This window comes from Lutra lutra, chromosome 6 (assembly GCF_902655055.1).
Source record: "Lutra lutra chromosome 6, mLutLut1.2, whole genome shotgun sequence".
Taxonomy (NCBI): domain Eukaryota; kingdom Metazoa; phylum Chordata; class Mammalia; order Carnivora; family Mustelidae; genus Lutra; species Lutra lutra.
In genome coordinates, this window is record NC_062283.1 from 116,372,533 (window position 1) to 116,379,953 (window position 7,421).

The following is a 7,421-nucleotide window of genomic DNA, read 5'->3' on the forward strand; positions in this document are numbered from 1 at the left end:
AAAAGAATGAAACTGGACCATTTTCTTACACCATAGACAAAGATAAACTCAAAATGGATGAAAAACCTAAATGTGAGATGGAAATCCATCAACATTCTAGAGGATAGCACAGGCAGCAATCTCTTCGACCTCATTTGGAGCAACTTCTTGCTCAACATGTCTCCAAGGGAAGGGAAACAAAGGCAAAATGAACTATTAGGATTTCATCAAGATAAAAACTTTTGCACAGCAAAGGAAACAGTCAAAAAACCTAAAAGGCAACCTATGGAATGGGAGAAGATATTTGCAAATGACATATCAGATAAAGGGCTAGTATTCATATCTATAAAAGACTTATCAAACTCAACACCTAGAAAACAAATAATCCAGTCAAGAAATGGGCAGAAGACATGAATATACATTCCATTATATTTTTCTATTGAACACCAAAGTCTTCTTACCTTGTCTTGGACTGGCTTGGGTTACAATTGGTCTGTGGTTTTCAGTTACAGTTGTTTGTTCTTTCTGAAGTTTATGATTGCCTGTTTTTTCTTCCCAGTGTTTCACACCTTTTTCAGATCTTATTTCTTCTAAAGTCTCCATCATAATAATTATTCTGTGGAGCATCTTTCTCTCAAGGCTTATCTTTTGCCCTACTGTAGATCTAAAGAGTTCAACTTAATCTTGGATCTTTTACTGCTTCTTGTCTATTGTACTCATGCATTTTTTAAAATACATTATTCAGTATGTATCTTCCTATGGAAGACACTGGGGTAGTGAGTTTTTTTCATGAATAAAATGTCTTTGTTCTGCCTTCACATGTGATTGTTTAAATAAAGTTATCTATTTCTAAAACTGTGTTTTCTGTGCACATAATGCTTAAAAATTTTTTGTACTTAAACTGTTATTTTCCTCTATGATAACTTCCACTGCTTTTATATTAAGCATATAATTCTTAATCCTCCAAACAGATCAAAAGTCACTCAATTTCCTGTTATTTCATTTTCAGATTTAATGTGTTATTCTGAAATGTGGTATACAGTGTATGATAAAAAAAAGAAAAAGGGATCAAAGTTGACACATTTCTCTTTACCATTTGGTGAATAATCCATCTTTTCCCCTAATTTATTTGTGGTATGACCTTTGGCATATTCTAAATATCAACTCCCTATATTTAAATATCAACAATATTAATTATGCTCAACCTGTATATTGATTCCTTTACCAGTACTAAATTATATAAATTATTAAAACCTTGTACTATGATTTAATATCTTGAAGAAAAATCTTTTCTTATCCATTTTAACATTACTCTTATTTTTTTCTGATTGAAGATATTTATGTATCTTTCTACACATAAAATTGTCATTCTAAATGATAACCAGTAATTATAATCACTATGTTAAAAATTCTGTATATAAAAAGGAAGAAAATGAAGATCAATGTATGTAAAGAGGCACAGAGGAAACTATACATATTTATCACTTTGTGTATCATGACTGCATAAAATTCCCTTGCAAATATGTCCAACATCTCTGTATGTGGTTCAAAATGGTGGACATTTCAGTTACATCTCATTTTAGTTATTAAAAAACAGTGCTGTGATGTATATCCTTATGCACATGTCTTTGCATTTATCAGATTATTTAATTGATACAAATTCTCATAAGTAGAATTTCGATGTATGCCCATTTCATAATTGTGATATGTGGGTAATTATATATATATATATATATATATATATATATATATATATAATGCATTTTTTTTATTTATTTGAGAAAGAGAGTGACAGAGCCAGCACAAGCAGAGTTTGGAGGGGAAGAGGCAGAGGGAGAAGCTGACTCCCCACTGAGCAGAGACCCCAACACAGGGCTCGATCCCAACACCCGGAGATCATGACCTATGCCAAAGGCAGATGCTTAACAAACTGAGCCACCCAGGTGCCCCATATTGGTAGTTTCAAATAATAGTTTATGAATTTATGTCAGAAACTCTAATAGTCTATTAAAAGACCTGATTTCCTCCATCATCATTATTATCATTATGTCATTATTATTTTGTTTGGGAAATGGAAAATTTGCTTCTGTAGACAAAAATGATATCTTTATTATAATTTGTACCTATTTGATTGCTAATAATGATTATGGGTGATACACATTTATTTTTAAATTACACGTTCATATTGTTTTTCTATTTCTATTAGACAGTAACTTTTTCTTAATGATGTGTAGAAACAGCTTAGTTGACTGTCAAACATTACGCATTTTCCCAGTTTGTCATTTGTCTGTAAAACACGCTGCCAGGTTTTTACTACAAGTAATGTTTACATTTTTTAAATTAATTTTGTGGGGCTTAGGGCGCCTGGGTGGCTCAGCGGGTTAAAGCCTCTGCCTTCAGCTCAGGTCATGATCCCAGGGTCCTGGGATCGAGCCCTACATCGGGCTCTCTGCTCAGCGGGGAGCCTGCTTCCCTTCCTCTCTCTGCCTGCCTCTCTGCCTACCTGTGATCTCTGTCTGTCAAATAAATAAATAAAATCTTTAAAGAAAAAAAAAAAAATAATAATTTTGTGGGGCTTTTTTTTTCTGGTTTTGCATCAGCATTAAAAAGGGTTTGACATGCTTAAAATTTGTTTTATGTCCATCTCCATTTTCTTCTAGAACTTTTAATAATTCCATTTTCATATTTAATTTAGAAGTGAATATGGAATTTATTCAGGTATAAGGAATAAAGTAAGAATTTAACATTTTTCACAAATGACTAGTCATTTATCCTAATACTGTATATTCCCTCAGATCTGAAATATTTTAAAATTTGGTTCTGTTTCTGGATTCAATTCTGTTTTAGCAAACTATATTTCTACTTTTGTTCTAGTTTTTAAATTACATCAGGTTCTTAAAATATTTTAATATTATTACCATTTGGCACGTTATGTTCCCATTAATAATTTATTTTTTAATTTGAGGGCTTTAAATTTAAGTCCTGTCTCTCAGAAGACCTTGATAGTTTGCTCTTTTTTTTCCCCCTTTGTCTTCCATTTGCATAGAAAACTTACTGGCCTCACATGAGTCTCCTGGACCTTGTGCTTTTTCTTAAGAGTTTGGGAACTTCATATTCCTGTAGACCAAGCCTCACATTCCAGCCCAACTTCCACAAAGCTTATATAGGGGATTATAGACTTTCAGTCAAATTAATATCTTTTCCCACTGATTCCAGTTATTACATTTACAGCTACTTCAGGAATCTCAGAAGGGAGGGATAGCCAATGTCAAGTTTGAATTTAAGCTTCCGTCTCAAGTGTCCTGGTCAATCTTTGTAGTTTCCCAGACCACATCAACAACCATAATGTTGGGACATTGTGGTATGTCCCAAAGGAGTATGACAAAATACCACACAAAACCTCACTTTTACTTCCATAGTTATCTACATCATCATATGTTATTTTACTAAATGTTTCAATTATGAATATTTTCTAAATTTTATAAAATGCTTTAAATTATATCTATACCAATGATCCTATTTTTGTCTTTTAACATGTGTATGTGAGCAATTACATGATAGAGTTACTAATGCTGAAGCAACCATCCCTGCTTTTGTAGGATAAATCATGATTAGTTTATGATCTACTATCCTTTTGGTGCACTACTCTATTTAATTTATGGTCATATAAAATATATATAATTGTTATGCTTAAAATGAAATTGTTTATTAGTATCTAACTTATATCAATCAGATGTTCACATGTTTATTCATAAATGAGAAATAACAAATTTACAAATATCTATTGAGTGCATACTGTATGGTCAACAGTGTTTAAAACACTCAGGTTTCATCTGTGTCTTCATGTAGTTTACCCTCTAGTGGCCAGAGATACACAATAATCATGTTTAAAAAAGGGGAATGAGGGGGAAAGGTAAAATAAATTCACACTGTGATTCAACAAGTAAAATAAAAATTGATTGAATTGGTAACAAGGGCCTGAAACAGCATTCTTCAAGCGCGTGTTCAGGGAAGGACCTTGAAAAATTGCCTTTGAACTTTAAGGATGAGAGGGATTCACACCCTAAGGAAGAATGTTCCAGAGAGAAGGCAAGAACAAAAGTCCCAGGAAATTTCTAGGTTTTTTTTCTGATTTTTTTTAGATTTGGTAATGCTAGTATTTTTGAACAGTTGGGAGAAATTTTAGAATTTTCTGTTGTCTGGGATAGGTCCTGGATAATTTCAATGAAATAAAGATTAGTGATTAGTTAAAGGTTATTAATCAGAACATTTGCCAGAAAAATCCTAAAAACCTGGTTGCATCTGGTTTGGAATTTCTTTGATATCTTTTCTATTTATGTTTCTGGTTATTGGATAGCTCCTAGGTTTTCTACCATTTTAATATTTATGTAAAAATCCTTATTTTCAAATTTATTTCCATCATATGTAGAATATTTTCTCATGTTTTTTTTTTAAAGATTTTATTTATTCATTTGAGAGAGAGACAGTGAGAGAGAGCATGAGTGAGGAGAAGGTCAGAGGGAGAAGCAGACTCCCCATGGAGCTGGAAGCCCGATGCGGGACTCGATCCCAGGACCCCGGGATCATGACCTGAGCCAAAGGCAGTCGTCCAACCAACTGAGCCACCCAGGCGTCCCTTTCTCATGGTTTTTAATGTAACCTCTGTGACTGCTAGTTCTTTTTTTAATTACACTTGTCAAGTAATTTTCTTTATTTCCTCCAAAAATGTTTCTAGGGTTTGATGTTTTCATTGTTCTTGTAGCTAATTGTCATCTTTTCACAGAGTATCAATCAGACTAAGAATCATCAGCTACTCTTTCTTCTGCTTCTTAATTCCTTAAGTTATGTCTTTGGGTATTACCTTCTTGTCCTTTTTTTTTTTTTATCATCTTAGATCAAATTTTTTAACTAATAAATTGTCTTCCCCATCAAAAACTCTCTTTGATGACATAAGTTTGGATACATAGTATTGCAGTAATCAAAGTCTTCTCTTTGATCCAATATTACATAATAAAAGGATCAAATATTTTTAAGTTTTCATGGCTCTTATTTCTATATAACACATTGGAGCCACCAATTAACTTTTACTCATTTCTAGTTTGATTAGCCTTGTAGTTTGTAGAAGTTCCTTCCAGGTGTTAATAATAAGTAGATTTTTTTTTTAGCTAAAGTTTTCAAAGTTTAAATAAATCTGTATACTTTTACTTGTATCTATAATTATGCTCATAGGAATTTAGTAAGTTAGGAGGTAGTAGTCTGACATCACTTTATTTTTTTTATATGAGCAATCATCTGATTTATAAAAAGATGCAATAATATTTAAAGTGATACAAAATATCAATTTCAAAACAACATAAAAAATGAGTGTATTTAACATACTCAGCTCATAACAGAACAAATGGGTAAGAAGAATAATTCATGCCATAGCATATTGCCAATATGAACTGGCAACAAAAAGTTGGTAAAGGAAGGCAGAGGAACTCTGTCTTTTAAGAATTAGAACTGAAGGGCTCCATAGTTATCTGGCATCTGCTCCATGTTGTACCTATGATTAGAAATATACGTGATGGGAACTCCAGGGGTCTTCCTGATCCTTTGTTTAAGGTCCAGGTCAACTAACACTTGTGCCTAGTTACTCCCTGTACGAAGCAGTCATCGGCATAGGTTCCTTTGTGTGTGCATGGTCATTGTTCAAATCTTGGATCCTTGGTAATCTTTAGAGCCACTTGATACTTTTGCCCCAGTTTCTCAATTTCAGCCATTACACAGTCAGTTATACAAGGGATATACTTGGTATAGAGACAGTCCATCATTGACTGTACTAAGTCAAGTTTGGCCTTTAACAGAAAAGTTGATGAAGTTTGTATCAACCACGATGTGGTAAGGTGAGCCCAGCTGTGTGTTATATTGGAAGAATAAGCAGGAAGGGTGTTGGGGGACTTCTCTTTCCTTGAGTGCACTGGGATCTTTCTTTCCTTTCTTTTTAGGTTTTAATCTATCCTTCTCTTTAAGCCTCTGATCTTGGAGACTAAGCATTCGCTTCATGGTTGCATACTTTCTTGCTTTCTTCTGCTTCCCCATGTTCACTTTGTACATTTGTTACTTCCAGAATCACTGCCTGATATCACTTTAATTAATTAATTCATTCCTTTACTTAACAGATATCTACTGAGTCCCTACCTTGCATAAGCTGTTGCCCCAAGAAATGAGGACAAAGCTACAGGTAAGAAAGAGAAGATCCTGCCTTTTTGTGTCATTATAAATGGAATTTATGACGTGGAAAAAGGGGTGCCTGGATGACTCAATCACTTAAGGATCTGACTCTTGATTTCTCTTAGTTGTGGCTTAGGTCAGGATCTCAGGGTCATGAGATCGGGCCCCTGTGTGGGGATCTGGGGGTCATACTCAGCATAGAGTCTGCTTCTCCCTCTCCCTCCTCCTCTGTCCCTTCCCTCCATCTTACCTGCTGGCCTGGGCATGTGCACATGTGTGTACATTTTTTCTCTCTCTCTCTCTCAAATAAAGAAGTAAAATATTGAAAAAAAGTGAACAAAAGTACACATACTGAGAAAGATATGAAATCATCTACAATACTGTTCCTACAAAGATGACCAATTACCATGTTGGTATATTTATTTTCTCTTTTTCTTAATAAGATTTAAAATGAAATATTTGGTGAAGAGATTTTACTCCTCTTTTAAACATGACAAGCCAAATTCTGAAGGCAATCACATTAGAATTTAAGGGTCTCAGGTGGGTCAAGTAAGAATCCTACACCACTTGAACCAATGTCCTCAACCTTTTTGAAAACTGAAAATAAGCCAGGTTTTCTTTGTTGCATGCTTTCCACTAGCTGTTGCTTAACAGAGAACATTTCAGAAGCCTCTCTTTGCATTGCTGTCTTGATTTTCTTTTTTTCAATTTCAGCAGAGTGGCTCATAAATAAACATGTTCACGGCTCAGGTTGGGAGTGACAGTTTATTCCTACTATTTTGATGGATTGTACAAGATATCTACAGTTCTCTTCTCTAACTAAACATCCATGCATGGACTGTAAAATTAATCATAACATGGCAGGATGCCTAAGAATTTGGAACTGTTTCTCTCTTGGTGACTCTCAGTGTCAAAGTGAAACTTTCCTTTCAGTAATGATAATTAACAAAACCTACAAAACTCACTTTTGGAAATTTACTCTCTAAGTGATGTATGTATTGCCCTTTCTCTCATAAACAAAGCTTCATGTGCTCAGATGTCTATAGATTCTTTTTGATTAGAAAGTATATCTTTTCTTTGGTCATTGAATCATTATTGATGCTTTTAGTAGAAACTTGTGATATTTTTCACATATCTGCTGATGACCTTGATGTCTGTGTACATAGGCAGAGCTTCATCATTAAAGATTGGCACCCAACTGTGGTAATGCCCTTCTGTGAACCCCAGCT

At 34.0% G+C, this 7,421-nt stretch overlaps 1 pseudogene; it reads right to left on the reverse strand.

The window, feature by feature from the left end:
- Positions 1–5,475: 5,475 nt before the first annotated feature.
- LOC125101768 (rRNA-processing protein FCF1 homolog) lies at positions 5,476–6,060 on the reverse strand (annotated as a pseudogene).
- Between the last annotated feature and the right edge of the window lie 1,361 nt (positions 6,061–7,421).